Source organism: Cervus canadensis, chromosome 10 (assembly GCF_019320065.1).
Source record: "Cervus canadensis isolate Bull #8, Minnesota chromosome 10, ASM1932006v1, whole genome shotgun sequence".
Taxonomy (NCBI): Eukaryota; Metazoa; Chordata; class Mammalia; order Artiodactyla; family Cervidae; genus Cervus; species Cervus canadensis.
The window spans coordinates 52089967-52113154 of record NC_057395.1 but is presented as its reverse complement, the minus strand read 5'-3'; the positions used below and the strand labels follow the sequence as shown (position 1 = coordinate 52113154).

At 43.1% G+C, this 23188-nt stretch overlaps 1 protein-coding gene across 1 annotated transcript in view; it reads right to left on the bottom strand.

Moving 5' to 3' along the window:
- The window catches only part of PDYN (prodynorphin), a 105493-nt gene that overhangs the window by 46542 nt on the left and 35763 nt on the right, over window positions 1–23188 (bottom strand). The gene's annotated exons all lie outside the window — the stretch shown is intronic.

Sequence of the window (23188 nt, the reverse complement as noted above, 5' to 3'; positions counted from 1 at the left end):
AGGATTCTCCCAATCATCACCTTTCTCCTATGCATTTATTTACATATATAACACTTACAAAGTGGGGAAGGTTGTAATTATCCACATTGTTCTGTCACTTGTTTTCTTAATCTAATTATATACTTTGGACACAGCCTATGTATGTACACATAAGCATTTATGTGCAATACACTTATATATATGAATAACAGGATAGTCAAGCAGTCTCCAAATATCACTGCACAGGTTCCTTATGTACAGAAGTTGCAGGCGGGGGCGGGGGATCTTTTCCAATAAGAAATCTGATGAGCACTGCTTTAACCAAAGGGTCAACTTTGACATCACTGATACCACATGTCTTTTTATGTGTTGCACTACCAAGGACATAATATTACTTCCAAGTCTTTCCTACTAAAAACGCACATCCTGAGTCTAACCCAGAGGAAACAGATAAATCCAGAATGTGAGAAAGTCTCCTAGATGCTTCAATATTATTGAAGTCAATATTATGGGAGCAGGGGGGAAAAGAGTTGGAAATCTATTTAGCTGCTGCCTTCTAGATTAAAGGCAACTAAAGAGATTTGACAACTAAATGTAGGGGAATTTTAGACTGGGAAGAAACTAGCTAAAAAGGAACTTTGAGGGGCAATTGGAGAAATTTGAATACGGAATGTAAAGTTGAATATAGAATGTATTAATGTCAAATTTTCTGAGTGTAGCATAAACACGGCAAAACATTAGCAACTGGTGAAACTAGGTAAAAGATGAATAGGCATTCATTATACTTTTCTTTCAAGTCTTTAGTAGGCTTGAAAATTTTCAAAATAAAAAGCTGGTAGATAAGGGAGTTGACTCTGGAGTCTGATCTACGTGATCCATTTGGGAAGGTGACTCAACTTTTCCAAGAGCTTCTCTGTCACAGGGTGATAATAATAAAACCTACCTCATGAGCCTGTTGAATTAAATGAGATGATGCCTGCAAAGTGTTTATCAGAGTTCCTGACATAGTAAATGTTAACTGTCATTATCATCTGCCTCGTTCTTTTTAATGGATACAGAATTCCATTGTCTTGAGTTTCTCTCGATTTAGCAGGAAAGTCATCACCCAGCTAGAGTGCTGTTTTCTTGTCAGCACAAGATAAGGTGGTCACAGCTTGTGCTGTGGGGTGGAGCAGAAGGAGGTCTCACTCCAACTGTTGTAGCTGGGTGCCTGACTGGTGGACACCTGTGGTTTAGGGCCCCTTCCTCCACCTGCTTTGATTAATAAAAACCCGTTTACAGCTGGGAATCAACTTAATGTGATTTGAATTGGGTTAACACTGCTTCCTCTACTGATACCGGAGTAGCCACCCACCCAGGTTCACATAAAGCTCCTTCCTCCAAGCCACAGTGCTTACTTTAAGGATAAGAAACATCTTACCCAGGGTTCTTCCTGGGAAACCTTTGCCGCCATGATCTGGAAAACACCTACAGTGATCCAGAAATACAGAAGTGGATTTATCCCAGTCCTGGCCCCAGGAGCCCCTTGAGTCTAGAAGGGGAGACTGACGAGCTGCAGGTCCAGCTCTCCAGAATCCCAAATACCCGAAAAATCAATGTCTTTCACTTCTCTGTCATTTCTTCAAATGAGGCACCTGAATTTTGAACTTCTCAGAAATGGGCTTTATTGGCAAGGCAGAGATTTAAGGTTCCCTCCAGAAGACACTGAAGGTAATTTCCTCCCAATTACCATGAGTTTCTCATCAACACCATTCCCTTGGGAGGCATTACTAAAGGGGAGATGGTACCAGATGATAATGTCAGAGAACCTGCACTATTAAATAACTTCTGAAAATTCCCAAGGTTTAATGGCAATGCTTTTCCTTTGAACGTCTTACTTCTTTTTTTTTTTTTAATGCACTCTTCATTTTATTGTGTTCAGGCCATCCTTTGACGCAAGTGGAACAAATATAGTCATATCCGTTCCTCTGAAAGCAGAGAGGGTAGCGCAGTGTCGCAGAGGGAAGCGTGGGCTCTGGCGTCAGACTGCCTGCAATCACTCTTGGTGCTGACAGGTAACAGCTTTGTAATCTTGGGCCAGGGACTCTTTCTTTGAGCCTCAGTTCCCTGATCTATCAAATCAGGTGAAAAGTACTTTCTTCATAGTGTTGTCATAAGCTCAAGTGAAATAATGAATGCAATAGCAAAACCTGGCACACAGCAAGGCCTCAATAAACAATAGCTATTACTATTATTGTTATTATAGACAGTCCATGGGTGACAGAGGTAGACAAGCAATTGGGGAGATCTACATGTGGTGTTAGACATGGAGATAGACACAAAGAGGCAAGAAAACTGTCCTGCTCTTAAGGATCTCACCTTTAGATTAGGGGAAGGGCAAATGCAAATTAGGGCAAAATGCAGCGGGAAGCAATACAATAATGCAAGCAGTTAAAAAGGAGTCCCCTGTAAAAGATGTTTTGAGGTAGCACTGATGCTCATGCAAATAGTACAGGCATTGGAGTGAGCTCCACAGAGTAAGAATGGAAACTAATTCATCTCTAGCTGGGAATCAGCCTAGAATCAAGCTCATGCTGATGTTGAGGTGAACACAAAGACATCTGTTACAGACAAACGTGTTTTGAGATGTGTCCTGCTGAACTCTCACAGGAAAGTAATGTTAGAGATCATGGAACTGGCCTGGTCTAGAATTCAGATCTACCTGATGCCAAAGCTCCTAATCTTCCTATGACATCCCATTGTCTTCACTGATTTCTCTCTACATCCTCACAAGTTCTGAAGCATAATAGCTGCCCATCCTATATTGGTGGAGAGGATGGAAGGATGGATAGATGGTGTGTGGTGGGTAGATTGTGAAGAGACGGATGGAACATGAATAGGATTTAGAGGAGAGACGGAGGGATGGTAGATAATGAATGGATGGATGGTGGCTAGATAGATGTAGAGTGGATGGATGGGCGGATAGGGACTGGAAGAATGGTAGGTAGATGAATAGTTGGGTAGTTAAGATAAATTAATGGTTAGATGGATGGATGGCAGATAAGTGGACAGAGGCACAGAATTGCTTTGTACTTAAAAGTTCATGACAGTAGCCCAGGGTGAAATGCAACAAAGTGCAGCCAGGTACTTAACAGCTCTGCTGCTCCTCATTAAAACATCATCTACTTAATGGTAGTTGATAAATACTAAAGTTCAATACTTGCTATATGCCAGAGCCAGTGTTAAGCCCTTTACAGAGATCATCTCACAAACGTCCTGAGGTCATTAATATTATTCGAAAAGGAACTAGAGCTTACAGAGCTGTTCCAAGATGCACAGCAAGTAGCTGGCAGAATCAGGACTCGGACTCAGGCTGCTAAAAACTCCAAGCTCCTGTTCTTAACCTGTGTGGTCAGTTTCTGTGATATAATTTTCTTCATAGAGGAAGCTCATAACACTGTCTAGGAGTCAAGAAATATCTACCATGGAAGGAGACACTTGAGCTGAGTCTTAAAGGCCAGGAGAATAAGGGTTTTCAAGACAGAACAGAGAGCTAGTGCTGAGGAGGTGTATCAATTCCTTCCTACAGGTGAGAAGGAAGCAGGAAAAAAGACAAGACAGAAAAGGTAGGCTAGGACCAAGTCATGGAGGGTCTTTGAATGCCATAGACAGAATGATTAATGGTGATATTAGTAGCAACGAATGCTATGAGTCAAGCTCTTTGCTAGCTGCTTTTACTTGTATCCTTTCATCTTAACCTCTCAAATATGTGAGACTAATTGCTACTTTTACCCTAATTTGCAGCTGAGAAAGCTGAGCATGTGATTTAATAACTTACTAAAGGTTATATAGCTAAAATGGCGAAGTCAAGACTTGAACCCAGGGCTCTCTAACTATAGAGTTCATGCTTTTAACCACAGTGCTATACTGCCCTGTGTGAACTTGAACTTTATCCATTCTGTAAGAAATTGATCTTCATCTTGTCCAATGGGAAGCCATTGAAAGCTTTTAAATAGGAAACAACCTGAATAATGTATGCATTAGAAATATCCCCTCTGATGACTATGCAGGTTGGACAGAGTAAGACAAAACTGGTCTCTTCTGTAAGTCACCTTTTCTGCATGCCTGCCTTTGCCTAGACCTGCGTTTTACCTCCTAGGTCCCTGAGTCTGTTTACTGACTGGATGGAAAGCCAAGACAACTAACGTGCTGTGTGACCTTAGATAGCACCTGACCTCACTGGGCCTCAGATTTCTCACAGGATAGGAAGGGGCTGGCTCATGGATTCTTAGGGCTCTCTCCAGCTCTGACATTGCACTTCCCTCTGTTCTCTGGGATTATGTGACTAAGTGTGCCACATTTTCTGCACTATCTTGAAGTTCCAAAGCATAGAAGAGTTATTTTTGGTCACTGTTCAATATAAAGCTTTGTTCTCCAGGCCCTCTGGTGTCATTGCCGGCTTTTCTCTACACAATCCTCCTCAAGACACCCTGGCCTTCCAGACCCACAAACTCCAAGGAAGAAGCTATTTATAAACTTCTGACAGGGTATAATTGCTAACTGCATCTAGCTGAGGAGTTGTCAACAAGTAGTAGTATACGGGAGACTGGCTCCCCAAATGCCCACAGAGGCATCAATAGTCACTTCCTTGAGAATTGAGGAAAGTTCACACTCCATTTAAATGCAGTCTAAGAACTAAGCAGGGTGGGAGGATAGTTGTAAACCAAATAGTGAACATGGCCTCTGGCTTGTGCCCTGAGAGTACTTGAGTAGGATTAACCCCTGTCTTAGTGGAAAGACAGGTACTAATGAGCGCGGGACTAGAGTGTGGGCCTCATGGATGTGGACTTTGGAGTCAGAATGCCTGTATCCCAAGCTCCTACAGGTGATACAACCTTGAGCAAGTTACCTAATAAAGCTGTGCCTCGGTTTCCCCATGTGGAATATGTGGATGTGGTGTGTTTGAGTGAGTCATTGTGTGTGAGGTCATAAGAACAGTATCAGGTACATAGTAATTAAAATTCAACATTCAAAAACCTAAGATCATGGCATCTGGTCCCATCACTTCATGGCAAATACATGAGGAAACTATGGAAGCAGTGACAGATTTTATTCTCTTGGGCTCCAGAATCACTGCAGATGGTGATTGCAGCCATGAAATTAAAAGATGCTTGCTCCTTGGAAGAAAAGCTATGACAAAACCTAGACAGCATATTAAAAAACAGAGACATTACTTTGCCAACAAATGTCTGTATAGTCAAAGCTATGGTTTTTTCAGTTGTATATGGATGTGAGAGCTGGACCATAAAGAAAACACTGCAGAACTGATGTTTTTGAACTGTGGTGTTTGAGAAAACCCTTGAGAATCCCTTGGACTGCAAGGAGATCAAACCAGTCAATCCAAAAGGAAATCAACCCTGAATAATCATTGGAAGGACTGATGTTGAAGCTGAAGCTCCAATACTTTGGCCACCTGATTCGAAGAGCTGACTCATTGGAAAAGACCCTGATCCTGGGAAAGATTGAAGGCAAGAGGAGGACGAGATGGTTGGGTGTCATCACCAGCTCAGTGGACATGAGTTTGAGCAAGCTCTGAGAGATGATGAAAGACAGGGAAGCCTGGTGTGCTGCAGTCCATGCAGCTGCAAAGAGTCAAACACAACTGAGCAACTGAACAATAACATAGTAATTGCTAAATAAAATGTTGGATTGTTATTATTATCGGGGTTCCAGGGGCCATGAGAGTCCCCACTAGCCTAAAGAAATAAGTATACCGTAAGACTGTAATCCTCAAAGTGTGCTCCGATCCCAGCTTTACCAGGCAACTTGTTAGAAATGCAAATTCTCAGGCCCTACCCAGACCCACTAATTAGGTGCTCTGGGGGCGGGGGCCACAGATTTGGGCTTTAACAGACCCTCTGGGTGACACTGATACATGATAAAATCTGAGAGCTGTAAGCATGCCTCCTGAAACACCCCTCATGGTGACTCCTCTAAGACAGATAAACATAGTAGCAGTGGCGATGGCTCAGGTGGGTCTTTCTCTTCGCCTGAGCCATTGTAAAATGTAAAATAGATGAAATGGGTGAAAATACAGGGCTGTTGTGCAGAGCCAATGAAGTTAGGGAAATGACAAGCCTGTTGGCCCATTCTACCTGCTCTGTCTTCCTGGAAGTCCTTAGGAAAATGTCCCTGGGATGTAAGGCAGTCCCCTGCTAGTTTAACAGTTTAGTTCACTGGCTTTGGAAACATGCATATCTTTATACTAAAGGGAACTCCAACAGAGAGGAAAGGCTCTGGGTGACTCCTGCAGGTGGCTTCCTCCTCTTGGCTCCAGTTCCTCCCAGCAATTTGTAAACCTGGGAGCAGAGGACCTCCAAACCAGATGGCTGAGGGGAGAGGAATGGCTTCCACATGACCAGAACTCAAATCTTGGCTCCAGTTGAGTGACATGGGCAATTTACCACGCCTCTCTGAGCTTTTCTGTAAAGTGAGTATCATCATCTTCCCCATTCAAGGCTGTGGAGACAACTAACTGAGATCTCTTGCCCAAGAGACTCTTATTAAGAACCTACTATGTGCAGGCTCTGTTCTAGCCGTTCAGATACAGTGATGATGGTGATCATGACCTGCCCTCATAGAGCTAACGTTTTAAAGAGGGAGATGAATATTCCATGTCTAGTTACAAAGTTAATTATCTTATTATAATTGTGATGCATACATGATGACATAAAGGGACCTAGTCTGATATATGGGGTTAAGGGCAGGTGAGGAAGTAATGTTTGGTCTGAGAATAGGCCTGACCTTAGTTAGCAAAAATATTCTACAGCAAAAGTATAGAATATTTCAGGCCTCTTTGAGAATTTTGAGCGATAAGAAGCAATAAAAGATTTCAGCAGGAGTGTGAAGTGATCAAATTGGAATTTTTGAAAGAATCCTCTTAATAAAAAAAACAATAGACCATTCTAAGAGCTGGTAAGGATGTGGAGCAACTGAACTCTCACACAACTCTGTGCAAATGATCACAACTATTAAAACTTTGAAAATCATTACATTGTACTCTTGAAATTAATATAATGGTATATGTCAATTATACTTTAATGTAAATAAATAAACAAAAAATAAGAAAAGCAGTTTGACAGTTTTATATGAAGATAAAAATACTCTTACTATGTAGCCCAGAAATCCCTCTAGGGATGTACCAGGTGAAATTAAACACATGTTTACACACACCAAAAAAATAATAGAGATGAATGTTTGCAATGGTTTTATATATATATAATCACCAAACACTGGATGCAATCCAGATGCCCATTTACTGATCAAGGGATTAACTAACCACAGACAGCCTTTCAATGGCATGCTCCTCAGCAGCAAAAAGAAACACATCACTGATACACATGACAACATGGATGAATCTCATAAGAATTATACTGAGTGAAACAGACTCAGAAGAGTACCTACCATATTATCCTATTTACAGGATGCTTCAGAAAAGCTACAACTACATGGATAGAAAAAGGATCAGTGGCTGCCAGGGAGTAAGGGAAGAGGGTGGGGTTGACTGAAAAGGATCATGGGAGAACATATTGGCTTGACAGAACTGTTTTACATCTTGACTGTAAGTGGCAGTTACCTGACTGTGTGTGTTTGTCAAAATTCACAGAACTGTGCACTATTTAGTGTTCAGTGAATTTTATTTTCTATGAATGTGTGTGTGCTCAGTCACTCAGTTGTGTCTGACCCTGCAACCCCATGGACTGTAGCCCACCAGGCTCCTCTGTCCATGGAATTCTCTAGGCAAGAATACTGGAGTGGGTTGCCATTTCCTTCTCCAGGGGATCTTCCCAAGCCAGGGATCAAATCTGTGTCTCCTGCATTGGAAGGCAGATTCTTTACCACTGAGTCACAAGGGAAACCCTATTTTTTTTTTTTAATGAATAATACTTTTTAAAAATAACACATTTGTTACCAAGAAGGAATGGTTTGGGTTGGAGGACAATTAGAAGGCCTTTACAGGTAAAAGATAAGAGATGATGGTGCCTATTTTGGCATGTGGTGGTGAGGATAGAGAAGTAGGCAGATTTAAGAGCCAGTTTGGGCCACTCCTTCCAGGTCAGCCCACTCCCATGTCACAGGAGTGTACTATGCTCATTTTAATAAAAGATCTGTCTGCTTGAGCTGTAACTGAGCTGTAACTAGTCTGTTGTTTTGAATCCTTGCTATGATAACACAAGAGCCTAGGAATCCTGCCTGAGCTGTAATTAGTCCATCATTCCAAATCTTTGTTACAATGAGGCAAGAACTGAGGGAGAGAAATAAACTGACCTGATGATAATAATGTATCAATATTGGTTCATTGACTATAATAGATGTACCATACTAATGTTAAAAAAAAAAAAAAAGAAAAAGAGTGAGTTAGAAGGGGAGGCAGCTGAAGGCTGGCATCTTGCAGACACGTTTTTGTTGCTCTCTTTGTATCATTTATATGAGCCATAAGCATACAGAGTTGTTTAGTTGCTAAGTCGTGTCTGACTCTTTGTGACTGCATAGACTCTAGCCCTGCCAGTCTCCTCTGTCCACGGGATTTCCCAGGCAAGAATATTGCAGTGGATTGCCTTTTCCTTCTCCAGGAGATCTTTCTGACCCAGGGATCAAACCCACATCTCCTGCTTGGCAGGTGAATTCATTACCACTGAGCCGCCAGGGAAGTCCATAAGTAAACATAGGCAACTTCCAAATGTATACTTACAATTCCTGCAATTTAGCGCATGCTAAGGCCTCACAGGTTCACAAGGGGAAGGAGACAGGGCCAGTCAGGAGAGTGGACAGAGGCATCATTGGGAACCCAGTGGAACAGAAAGAAATTCACATATGATCTCACTTGTATGTGGAATTGAAATGGTTATCATTTCACAATACATACAAATAGCAAATAACTATATTGTACACAATATATGTTGTATGTCAATTATACCTCAATAAAATAATTATTTTTCAGAAGACACACCTAGGGTATGAACAGGGTCCTGAGTAATGGCTAGAGAGGGACAACTAGCCCCTGTCCATGAGTAAGGACCCCAAGAATGGTGAAATATAATGCCATAGTGAGCAAATTCATTGATATAGTTGATCATGATAGAGACTCCAGACATAATGTGTCATCACATGCCCCTGGAGATGTCTCTGCTTACTTGGTGATTGACTAAAACTTGAACCAACAGTGAGTGTCATTGAATGAGACTAGGATGCCAGAGCCTGGGTTTATATGCCTGAATTATATGGAGGAGGAAATTCAAAGGCATAGGGAAGTGAGAAGTTTTGGCTGGATTTATCACGTGTAGCTGTCACACCCACACACCAACTGTGATCCACGAGAAGGCCTAGGAGACACTGCCTTGGCTAAGGCCTTGAGATGGGAGCACCTGAGTCCCTGAAAGCTCTGTGGTTGATTTCTCTGAATGATAGGCTGAATCATGGGGAACATCACTATTGATACAGCCTCCTTGATTTCAGTCAAAATGATGGAATCCTAAAGTAGCAGAAGACAAATGGCAGGACTTAATGAGGACCAGGTGGACACATCTATCTTAAAGGGAAGTAGGGAATGTCCCAGTTATTAGACTGTCTTGGTCCACAAAGGGCTTTGATAATGTTTAATTTATCATGGAGTCCTAGGAATGAAATAGATGGGTACCCTACTAGAAAGCTATTTGATTTCTGTAACTGGAAAAATTCTAGATCCAGTAGTCAAAAATCTGAGAGTCTCCACCACAAAGAATCATGGCTTTCACTCAGTTTTGAAACCTATATCAATTTACACACCAAGAGTGCTTCAATTGTAAGGGAGGTGCAGTATTATTGAAGAATTGTTCTGCGCCATTGTCTCAAGTGCACACAGTAAATCTTCCTCTAAGCATTCCCCAAAAGGACCTGCAGCCATCTGCTAGAGTGACAATGTTGGGAGGAAAAAGAAATTTTCAGAGATTACATGAGCTCTGAACTGATGCTAATTCCTGGGGTTCCAAAATGTTCCTGTGGCCTCAAATGGGGGTTGTAGTGTCAAGTGATAGCTATTCAGCTCAAGTCAGACTCGTGGCAGACCCAGCTTGTCCACATCTCCACCCTGTGAGTTATATTCTCGGTTTCTAAATTTATCGTTTAAGTTGACGCACTTGAAAACTCACAGAACCCGCATATTGGCTCTCTGAGTAATGCGATGAGGATCATTATGAAAGGGAAGACTACAAAGAAGTCCTTGCAACTTTCCCCTTTATTGCTGTGGTGAACCTGAAGCAGTATCACATCACTGAGGAAACTGCAAAGATGAATGCCTTTGACAAAGTAGGAATACTGTTACTTATTTTATCTCCCATTCAGCTCTCCAGTTCCTCCTATGGAAAAGTCATATGGATCTGGAAAAAAATGAGTGTGAACTATTATAAACCTAATCAGGTGGTGATTCCCATTGAATTGCTGTTTCAGATGTAGTATCTTTACTGGAACAAACCAACATGGCCCTGGCACTCAATAAGCAGCTACTGAATTGCCTAATGCCTCCCTACCCCCCACACCAAAGTACAAGGACAATCAGAAGCAGCTTGCTTTTACCTAGTAGGGACAACAGTTTACCTTCTCAGTCATGCTTCAAAAATACATCAATTCACCTGTTCTATGCCACGATCACATAACCAACCATAGAGATCTTTATTTGTCTTGACATTCCATGAAACATTACACTAGGCTACTCCATTTTGCTCACTGAATCTGATGAACAGAAAGTAGCAGGTACTTTAGATGCCTTAGAAAGACATATGAATAAAGAGTGGGAGATAAAGTGTTGAGGAGTCAATAGATTATCAAGGAGTCAAGAAGATTATCTCCTCTAAAGTGAAAAACAGGTTACTCTACCTTACCATTTACAATGAAAATAGATATAATACTTAGTAGGCCTTTTTTGGATTTTGGAGGTTATGTATATCATATTTCAGAGTCAGACATGACTGAGTGACTAAGCACAACACACAGCGCAGCATATATCACATTTAAGTATGAGATTAGACCCTCTAAGAGGTGTCTGTAAATCAGCTTCAAGTGAAAGCCAGAGCACGAGAAGGCTCTACAGCAAGTCTGGGGTGCAATACAAGCCACTCAACCACCCTGGCCTTGTGATCCAGCATATCCAATAATATCTGAAGTGTAAATAGGGATGCTCTGTGGAGCCTCTGGAAAGTACCAACAGGAGACTCATAGCCCAGACCCCTAGGATTATGGAGAAAATCTATGACCTTTTCCACAGGTAACTATTCTCCTTTTAGAAGTAGCTTCTGACTTGCCACTGAGCCTTAGTAGAGACTGAACATTTAATTGCAAGACATGAGAAGCTGAGCTTCTCATCATGAACTGGGTGTTGCCTGACCCATCTAAACATGAAATTGTGCATATGCAATATAAATCTAACATAAAATGGAAATGGCATATATGAGGCCAAACTCACACATGTCCAGAAGGTACAAGTAAGGTGCATAAGCAGATGGCTCAGACTCTTTTGACATAAACTTTTATTGCATCACCTCCCCTCCCTTAATCAATGCTTTTGGCTTCTTGGGGTGTTTTTTATTTTATTTATTTTTATTTTTGTTTTCCCATTTATTTTTATAAGTTGGAGGCTAATTACTTTACAATATTGTAGTGGTTTTTGCCATACATTGACATGAATCAGCCATGGATTTACATGTATTCCCCATCCCGTTCCCCACTCCCAACTCCCTCCCCACCCCATCCCCTTGGGGTGTTTTTTAATAATCAGTTAACTAAGGAAGAAAAACCCAAATCTGTTTTACAGATGAGTGTGAACAAAATTCTGGTACTACCTGAATGTAGACAATCACAGCACTACAGCCCTACTCATGAGTGATCCTGGACAGAAATAATAAAGAAAAATCTTCCTAATGGGCAAAATTTCAAGTAATACATCTGGTTGTCTACTACGTCTAGAGTGAGAGAAGGTAGACCATATGGTTTGGCCATATGGTCATGAACTTGGAAGGAACATAATTGGAAGATTGGTGACAAAGAAGTCTGAGGAAGGAACATATGAATGGACCCCCTCAGAATTGGCACACACTATAAGGATATTCGTGCCCATAGGAATCCCTCCACAAAGAGTAGCCACTGCAGAGGAGGTTCTTAATAATCAGGTAGACCAAACAATGCATTCAGTGAGTGTTAGTCATTCCCTTTCCCAAAGCATCCTGTGCATGCTTAACGAGTCCATTAATAAAATTGCCATGGCAACAGAAATAGAGGCTATACATGGGATCAACAACCTGAATTTCCCCATAAGGTCAACTTGGCTAAAGCTACTGCTGAGTGCCTGAACTATCAAGAGAAGAGATCAACACTGAGTTCCCAAGAGCATCATTCCTGGGGAAACCAGCCAAACACCTGGTAGCTGGTTGACTACATTGAGTCTGTTTGATCTTGGAGGGAGCAGAGATCCATCCTCCCTGGAAAAGGCATATTTTTGAATACACGTGTGCCTTCTCTAGCCATACTGCATCTGCTAGAACCATCATCTGTGGACTCACTGAGGGCTTTAGCTACCATTTTGGCATTCCCTGTAATATTAATTCTGATCAAGGAACTTTTTTCACACCAAAGAAAGTGCAGAAATGGAATCATACCCATGGAATTAATTGTTCTTGCCACACATCCTATCACCTGCAAATGGCTGGACTAATCAGAAGGTGGAATAACTTGCTGAGTGCTCAGTTACTGCACCAATTGTGAGTCAACATCCTGAAAGGACTGGGTTCTGTCTTACAGGATACTGTATGTGCTTTGAATCAGAGACCACTGATTCTGGTTATGAAGAACCGTAATAATAAAGGGATAGAAAAAATAATAATAATAAAGGGATAGATATAGAAGTGTCTCCTCTCACTATTATACCCAATAACCCACTTTCCATCTGAGGAAACTTGAACTCTGCTGGGTTGGAGGTCTTAGTCTCCAGGTGGGAATACTTCAACCAGAGGACACAAGAACAGCTCCACTGAATTGGAATATGAGACTGTCAACCTGGAAGTTTTGAGGTCCTTATGGCACTGAAGCAATCAACAGAAAGGAGGTTATTTACAGGATGGCATGATTGATCTTGATTACCAAGAGGAAAGTAGATTGCAGCTAAAAAATGGGGACAAGAATGTCTGCAATGCAGTGGATTTTCTAGATCATCACTTAGTGTGTCCACGCCCAATAGTCGATGTTAAGAAAAAACTAGAGCAAATGAACAAACAAAAAGTAGTATAATTGGGGACCCAGACCCTTTGAGAGGGATGGTTTGGGTCACTCCATTAAATAAAAGAGCTTTAATTAGCTCAGGCTCTGTCTGAGAGTAAGGAAAACACAGAATGTATAGCAAACAAGAAAGCCACAGACATCAACCGTGAGCTCCCGACCAAATACAGAGTGAAAGATTGTAACACATGTAACTCTGCATATATTCTTTTTGCTTATTACATGCCTATGCTTATTTTTATGTGCTACTTTCTTCTTATTTTTATTCCTATATACAAAATTTTAACTTTATTTTTACATTTGGTCTTTAGGTAACAGACTTTTCAGTGGGATTGTGAGGAACAATTAATATAACTAGCAATGGACATGGAACTCTGCTCAATATTCTGTAATAATGAAAATGGGAAAAGAATTGATACATGTATATTTATAACTGAATTGTCTTGCTGAACACCTGAAACTAACACAACACTGTTAATAAACTATACTCCGATATAAAAATTTTAAAAACCAAACAATGGATACCATGACCACAAGGTTGGTGCTTCTCCTCACCTTGGGGAGAAGGTGCAAACTTCTTCACTTGTAACAAGGATAACTATATCTGATTAGATGAAAAGCTTAATCCTATTGGGAATTTTTGGGAGACAGTGCAGCCCTCACGCCTCAGGGTATTTCTGCACAAATTCCCATCAGTCAGTGGTTGAAAGCTGCTGGGAAGGGGGTTGTTAATGTCCCCATTCTCCCAGACAATCAGCCTGACAGCAACAGGAAATCCTTGGGCAAAGAAAGGCAGGTGCCAACCACCAGAAATCAGTGAGGGAGTGAGAGCAAAAGGACACAGGTGAGGCTCTGGAAGTGTCCACTACACCGAAGTTTCCCTCTCTACAAAAGGTGAGGAGAATTTCTCCCTCACAGAGGTGCCCCTATGCTGCTGAACTGCAAACTCCAGGGGTTACTGTTGGTGACTTGGAGGCCCTGAGTTGCTGTGAAGATTAAAGGAGATGGTGGAGAGCAAACAAACGCTGACACAGAGTAGGCCTTCAGTATGCGTCCACTCCTTCCCTTTTTCATTGAATAATTGTTTCACCACATCTGTGGCTCAGATGGTAAAGAATCTGCCTGCAATGTTCCCCTGGGTGGGGAACATCCCCTGAAGAAGGGAATGGCAACCCACTCCAGTATTCTTGCCTGGAGAATTCCATGGACAGAGGAGCCCTGGGCTATAGTCCATGGGGTCCCAAAGAGTCAGACATAACTTTTACCATACGGAGGACTTACTTGGTGCCACGCACTATACCAATGCTACCCACACCCATGATACAGTATTAAGCACTTTATACAGAAGAAGAAACAAAGGCTCAGAGAGCTTAAGTCACTTTGTCCCCTCCCTGAGCACATAAGCACCTGTCTGTCTGACTCCAGGGCCCCTGCTCCTAAGCTCTACCTTGCCCCACGCTGCCAAGGGCTGATTCCGACACGCTGCTCAGCTGCACTTATTTCAGAGCACGGATGCCAGATGTCTCAGTCAGCACCCTCCCTTGTCAGACATGACCCAGATTAGCCTCGGGAGGAGCAGCTGCCAGGAGCTGGCATGTCTGCTGCTGCTCTGCCTTCTTAATTGGTGTCCCACCAAGAGAGCTCAGGTGGGTGGGAGAAAGTCTTCCTCCCTTCTGCCTCGGGCTTTGTCTCTTTGGCCCACACATGTCCCAGAGGCAGGGGCATCTCGAAGCACCTCCTTGGGGGAATGAATTTTGAATCTAGGCCTCAAGGCTTGCAGAGACGAGTGACATGGCAAGGCTCTTTGTTCTGTCAAACTAGTTCATCCAAGCACAGAAGGAATGGACATCCTGCCCACTTTCTGTCTCTCTGCCTTGGAAGACCCAAGCCGTGGCTGCTCATCTTCTCCTCTTTGGGTTCTAGTGGGAGCAGATATGCTTAGGGTACCAGCAAAGCAGGGCACCAAAAAGACAGTAAATAGGTGCAAAGCATGGGAACTAAGCAGGAAAAGTGATTTCTATATTTGGTGTGCTTCTGACATCACAGTTTGGCTTACTCATCTCCACCGGTACTTGCTTTACTGCAGACCAAAAAGATGGCAAATTCAAGTCTACAGACTGGGTGCTTGATACACCTATCTCCCAAAAATGGATGCATGGTTGGAAAGCCTGAAGTGCAGTAGAGAATGTATTTCCATTCTCCGCTTTGGCAGGCATATGCTGTGAGCATTTGTTTTTTACTATAGTGGTGATAGCAGAGGTCCAGCAGTGGAGTTTCACTCTGAATTACTGAGAGGAAGGTCATGGACATATGTTGTCTTGTCGTCATCAACCAAGGCAAAGGCCCTGGAGACAACAGCAGTAACACCATTTCCTGATCTGTGCCTCTCAGCTGAGGCAACATGGTCATGGAGCCAGCAATGGGGATAGGGACTTCTTGAAATCCATCCTCGTCCTAGAAGATTTAGAAGCTCCCTTGGTGCACCAATCTTGTTGATATAGTCTGGGAGACATTCCTGAAAGTTCTTCCTAGAACTTGTTCATCCAGCACGTCCAACAATCCTGCAAGCACCTAATCCCTTTTATTAAGTCTCTTTCAGCTTAACCTAGTCTGAGTTATCTGCAGCAGAACCTGACTAATACTGGGTGCTTGTGATATACCCCACCTGTGTGCTAAGTCTTCGCCTTTAATCTTCACAATGGCCTGAGTTCCCTGGAGTCCAGGACTTGGTGGCAAGCACAAGAACCAACCTGAACTAATTTAAGCAGAAAATGAACTTACTAAAAAGATATTGATTAACTCAGGAAAGTCACTGGGAAGGGGAAGCCTAGAGAACAAGGCTTGGAAACTCTGCAACCAAAAATTGTTCCATAGAACTAGTCAAATGAGAACACCACTTCCACGTGGTTCCCTGTCCTACACACCCCTGCACCTGACAAAACTGCTTACGGGACTTGCAGACTTGGAAGTCTCACAGACACTACAGTCTTGGAAAGCCCCGCTTCTCGGCACTATAGTCATTGCTGCCTCTGCCCCGCAGCAAGTTCTCCACCCCTCCCTCATCTCTGGGTTTCAAGCGTAGCACACATCTTATCTCTGAGCCAGTGCACGTGTTCAAACTCAGCTCCAAAGTGCCTGAGACCCAGACACCAGTCTTTCTGGCTTCCTAGGCTATTCATAGGGTAAGCCCTGCTCCCCTTTGCTCTCTTCCACTCTACAGTGCCTCATGTATCTTCATTCAATGAGGCCTGTTGGTTGCCATCTGGGTTAAGCACTGCCCTTGCCTGTTGGTTCTTTAGAAATGAAAATATGCTGGATTTCCTGTTGGCAACTCAGCACCACTCCCCCGCTTCCACGCTCTCCCCCGTGGCAGGGACTAGACGCGTGGAAGGGACATTCCCAGGACTCCCTGGCCAGTAGGTTTGTAGGTTGGATGTGCCAACAAAAGGCACTCACAGCAGTTCCGGGAGGCGGAAGAGAAGCAGAAGGCACGAGTGGACAGACACGTGGGCTCCAGTGACGGCCACACAGGGGCCTGCAGCAGCCTCCAGACTTTCTCTCACAAGTGTGGGAGCTACAGGCAGTTGTGGAGCGACAGGCAAGCAGGCAGCAAGGCCTGCACGGAAGGGGAAGGGAGTCCTGAGGAACACACACACTGCCTCATTTAATCCTCACAACAACCTGACGAGGAAAAGGTTATTCAAGAGCCCATTTTACAGGTAAGTAAGTAGGGGTTCAGAGAGGTTAAGTAGTTGCCCTAGGGCACATGCTTGTGTGACAGTAGAGCTCCTGTTCACTCTCTCTTATCCCTGACATTCTGCCCAGCTCACCCCCATCCCTCATTGGCAAAGCAGACGGAGGAAGGTGCAGGAAAGGCCAGAGACCAGCAGGAAGGGCGATAGGTCTAGAGCCAGGCTGTGCTCAAAGCACCAAGTATCTTTGGAATGTTAGAAAGTTCTATTGGAAAGTCCTTCTGAGCCTGAGGCACATTCTTCTAAAGAATTTTCTTGATTGGAAAAATCCTGTGCTTTGAGGATGGAATTGAATGTGTGGGAACAGCCAAAGGTCACTGGGGACCACAGCTGCAGAGTAAGGACACAGATCAAGCTAAGGGATACCAACGAAGATTGAGAGACAGCGTGTCTCATACAGACATAAGCCCAAAAGGGCAGGCAGTGCTGTCAGGGCCATTGCAGCTTCAATGGAGGAGCCCAGAGAATAAGTGGTCCAAAATCTCCCATTAGCTGTGCAACCTTGGGGAAGTCACTGCCTCTCTGAGAGGTCTTCTCATCAACCTTCTGTCAGAGGCAAGTAATTACAGTGATTGGATTGCTGGCTTTCAAATCAGGTTATTGAGTCCTTGGTTCTACCACCTCCTGCATGGTTTGGGGCAAGTTCTTCCATTTCTCTGTTCCCGTTCCTACATCTGTAAAAGGAGGATAAGAATACCTATAAAAAAGAGTTATTAGAACAATGAAATTAAGTGAATTGCAAAAGGATTTTGAATTGCAGTAGGCATATAGCATGCACTCAGTAAATGTTAGCTATTGTTTTTCTTACCTTGGAGGGAAATATGAGGATTAAAGGAGACAGCATGTGTAAAAGGTTTCACATATAATTTGGCTTATTAGATCAGCTCAGAAAACAATGGTATTCTGGTTATCTAATATTGCATAATAACCCATTCCAAAAGGTAGCAGCTTAAAATAACAATAGTTAATTACTTTGCCTACAAATCTGTGATTTGGGCAGGGATTAGCAGAGCTGGTTCATCTCTGCTCCATGAAGCATAAGCTGGAGTGGTTAGAACAGAGCTGAAGAATTCACTTCCAAGATGCCTCACTCCCCTGGGTAGCAGGTTGGTGCTGGCTGATGGCTAGGAGTTCAGCTGGGGCTACAGACCAGTGGCCCACATTATCTCTCCCTGGGTCTCTCTACATGACTGCTTGGGCTTCCTCACAGCATGGCAGCTGAGTTCTGAGAGGAAGTGCAAACGATTGTGGAGCTTCCCGTCTCTTGCGGTCTCGGCCACAAACAGGCACAATTTCACTTCTACTGCATTCTGTTAGTCAAGTAATCATTGAACCTGCCAGACTCAAGGGGAGGCACATAGATCCCTCCTCTTGAATGGAAAGAATGTCAAAGAATTTGCAGCCACCTTTAATTTATTACAAATAGTTTGTGTTTTCACTCCAGTACTGGCCCCAGGCACACATACACAGACATAAACAGGTGAACTCTTCTTTCCTAAACCATGCTCCAACAGACATGTAGATGACCAAAAGGGGAAAGAGAGAGAGACACACACACACCCCCAAAAAACTGGATAAATCCTACTTGCTGTTTAGGATTCCCCAGAAGAGAGTCTGTGAGTCTCTCATTTCCCAAGAACCCTGGGTGAAGAGTCTGCTCCTCATCCCCAGTATCCCTGTCTCCCACTCCTCAGAGCTGGTCAGGGAGCTGATCATTGTATTAGGGGCTGTACGTCAGAGTAGAGAAGCTTATAGTTTATGGAACCTCTAGGTAGCTTCCTTCACTCCCTCAGCCTTGGATGTCTCACCTGGAAAATGAGCATGATAAACTCTACCTCATAAAGTCTCCCTGAGGATTAATTGAGGTCACAAACAGTTAGAGTAGGGTAAATTAACAAGCCACCAAGCAGGCTCATCAGGGCTTCCCTGGTAGCTCAGGCGGTAAAGAATCTGCCTGCAATGCAGGAGACCTGGGTTTGATCGTTGATCCCTGGGTTTGGAAGATCTCCTGGAGGAGGAAATGGCAACCCACTCCAGTATTTTTGCCTGGAGAATCACCATGGTCAGAAGAGCCTGGCAGGCTATGGTCCCTGGGGTCACAAAAAGTAGGACACGACTGAGCGACTAAGCACAGTCAGGCTCATTATTTAAAATGTGGCATAATGTTCATTTCAGAAACAGATCTCTCCAGGGATTTCTGAAATCCAGAGATTTCAGAAACTCCCCAGGCCCTCAACCTACTAGGTGGTGGTGAGTGGACAGGAGTCAAGAGACTTTTGATAGAAGTCTAAGATAGAAACTGAATATGTATGATCTCATCAAACATGGTTTGATCTCAACTATGTAAAAAGATAGAGACTAGAAGGAAATAAGGCAAAGTGTTCACAGTGGTTGATGCTGGAGGGTAGGATTATAGGTGATTTTTTTTTCCTGCTATTTCTTTATAATCTTGTTGCATGTATGTCCTCATATCTTAGAGCACCTTTTTTGGTGGCTCAGACCGTAAAGAATCTGTCTGCAATGCAGGAGACCCAGGTTTGATCCCTGGGTTGGGAGGGTCCCCTGGAGAAGGGAATGACAACCCACTCCAGTGTTCTTGCCTGGAGAATTCCACGGAGAGAGGAGCCTGGAGGGCTATGGTCCATGGGGTCGCAAAGTCAGGCATTACTGAGCGACTAACACACACACACAAAAAAACATACACACACACCTAATATCTTCTCAGTTTGTGTGTGACTTTTATGAATAAATATAGGATAGCACCTGTCCTACCTGCACTGCCCCCTCCCACACACACACACACACTGCCACACAAGTGTGTCTTTCTGCGGAGCAGGCTTTCCACAAGATGATGCTGTCAGAGCTTTGGGTAGACAATTCTTCCCTGAGCTGAGGTGAACCCAGCACTGTCCCTCACCCATGTTGCCTCCAGGAGCATTCCCCACTGTTGTCCAAAAATACCCCCGCATTATGCTGAAAAATGTTCTTATTTTTCAGAGATGTATTTGGGGTGAAATGTCAGACTGTTTGTAATTTACTGTAAATTACTTCAGAGAAAATAGATAAAACAACTATGGCCAAAAAAATCCCCATAACAATTGAGAGATCTAAGTGATGGATGTATGTGTATTTGTTCAATTATTCTTTTTACATTTCTGTTTGAAAATTTTCAGGACAAAAAGTTGTGGGGGGTGGGAATGCCCCACCTCTTTCCAAATGTCCCTTATTAGTGTGTTAACACCTCTGGTTGTAAAACCTATATTTTTATTTTGTATCAGTTTCATTTTCATAAATGTTTTATCTGGTTTTTAATTTAAAACTGCCATGGGGCTGCCATTTTTTTCTTCAGATTGTTTCCTCTTTGGCTTCCTTCTGAAGACAACATCTGGATGTAAGGAAATGTCCTCATGGCAATGGGGAGAGGTGGCCCTCCTACTGCTTTTGAGTCCTTGCTGGTTTCATGAGGTACCCCTTGCCCTGCCTGCTTGTCATGAGTTGTTAAAGCCTGCAGCCACTAAAACTTGTGATCTGTTCTCACTGGCCTTGACCCAATGCCACCGCCTCTCTCCTGGGCACCTGAGCACCTCTGAGCCTCAGCTGCATCCTCCATCCAGCTCTGCCTCGGCTGGCTACCATACAGTAGCTCTTCACACTCACTGTGGCTCATGCCTCTCAGCAATCTCCCTCATTCCTCACTGTGAGCATATAAGGACTTCCAGACCTCTTTCATGCTGTGTGCAACCTGAGATGATTCCTAACACAGGGGACAAAAGCGGGATGGGATAAGATGCAGTAACAGGGGAGTCCAACCGTCCATCCTTACCTTACATGTATATGGCGTTTTACAGACTTCTGGTACACTCTCCTTTCAACACCAAACTCTTTCTGATGCCTACTCTATGCCAGACATTGTTCTGAGGGTCTGGGACTCCCCCACCCTACTACACATACACACCAAGGATCTGTTGATATATGAAAGGGCAAACAACTCACAATGCAGCTGTACCAGTGAATACCAAGCAGATGTTAAAAAGAATGAAATTAACTGATATGTTCTAAGGAAAGATATCCAAGATATGTTGTTCAATGAAAAGGAACATTTCAATGTAATGAGTTGGGAAGACTATGAGCCCTTTTCCATGAAAAAAATAATTATATTAATGAGAACTGAAAGCAACACACTTTTCTGTTCTACTGTTAAATAATACTAAGACCAAGTAATAGTTTAGGGGTTTGCTCCAAGAAGTACCCATTCTTTGAAGATAAGACAGAGAAAAATTAAACACTTTACTTATCAAAACAGAAAACTTGCTCATCTAGACTCACTTTAAGGCCCTTGCCCTTCTGTGTTCACCAATCTGAAGCTCTTATGTCATAAATTCTGCCCAGTCCCAATCAGTTACTTGCCTTGTGTGACCCACCTTAAAACCATTCAATGCAGCCTTCAAAACCCTTACAATGATACTTACAAGTATCATTCCTTAATGTCTTCACTTGAAGATACTACTGAGACTTTTTTCAAGGTGTTATTCTCCCTTTCTGTGGTAAGTTTAATATACTTAATTTTGTTCAATCATCAAGTTTTTTCTGGTGGTCTTTGAGGGAATTGGTGATCAATAATAATAATAATTTAATATGTGCTGAGAACTAAGCTGATTGTTTTGTAGACCAATCCAACTCTGTAAGACTTTTAATATTATTCCCATTTTACAGATGAAGAAACTGAGGATTTGAATTCGAGAAACTTGCCAAATACTACACAGGGAATAAGTGATAGAGGTCACCTTGAAACCGAGAAGTCTAGTGCTACAGCCTGAGATCATAACTTTCTAATATTGCCTCTATTCTAGTTATTATTACTATGTAACAAAGCACTCAAAATCTCAATGGCTTAGAAAACACACACAACATTTACTGTGCTCACAAACCTTCCATCTGAGCTGGGCTTGATGGAGATACAGGCTTTGGCTCCTGCAGCATCAGCTGAAGTGGCTCAAAGCCTGGAAGCTGGGGTCATCTAGAGGCCTATCCTTTCACTCATCCAGCAATTAATGCTGAATGTCAGCTGGGACCTCAGCTGGCAACCAGCCAGAATGCTTGCACATGGCATTTCATGTGCCCTGGGCTTCCTCACAACGTGGTGGTGTGTTCACGTGGTAAGCATCCAGAGAGAAAGAGATTTCCAGGCGAATCCATTTTGCCTTTTATGACCTGGGCTTGGAAGCCATGCAGCATCATTTCTGCCTCATCCCATCTGTCAAGACCATCACAAGGCCCTCCCCGGGCTCAAAGAGAGAGCATACACATTGACTTCGTGATGGGGAGTGCCAGTATCAGAAAGACCACTCAAGATCAGAAATATTGCTGTGGTCATTTTTGGAAATACAATATTCCACAGACCTACATATTCAGTGCGCATGCTAAGTCACTTCAGTCGTGTCTGACTCTTTGCGACCCCAGGGACTGTAGCCCGACAGTCTTCTCTGTCCATGGGATTCTCCAGGCAAGAATACTGGGGTGGGTTGCCATTCCCTTCACCAGGGGATATTCCCAACCCAGGGATTGAACCCACATCTCTTATGTCTCCTGCATTGGCAGGCAGGTTCTTTACACTAGTGCTATGTGGGAAGTATGCGTGTACATTAAGTCTGAAATGGTATAAAACAAATAGTTAGCTATTGTTATTTCTCAGCATTATAAAGAAAGAAAGAAAGAGCACTAAGTCTTGCCCGACTCTTGAGATCCCATGGACTGTAGTCTGCCAGGCTCCTCTGTCCATGGGATTCTCTAGGCAAGAATACCGGAGTGGGTTGCCATTTCCTTCTCCAGGGGAACTTCCTGACCCAGGAATTGAACCCAGATCTCTCTCATTGCAGGCAGATAGATACTTTACCAACTGAGCTATGCAGGAAGTAAGGGCCTTTTATTTTCTGATATGTTTAGATTTTTGTTAACAGGTGTATGAAAAACTATGGTAACATTATTTTTCAGTCCTTTCTCAAGAAGTTTATGCTGAAGGTGAGTATACTAATTATTACCTATTTCTTCTCCTATATCCATTCTCTGCCTCTTGCTGCTTTATTTTGTGCCCCAGGAGGCTGATCTCTACAACTATATCACCTGAACTCTTGCCTTCTCTCTCCGGTTGGGTTGACTAAAAGAGCTGAAGGAAATCG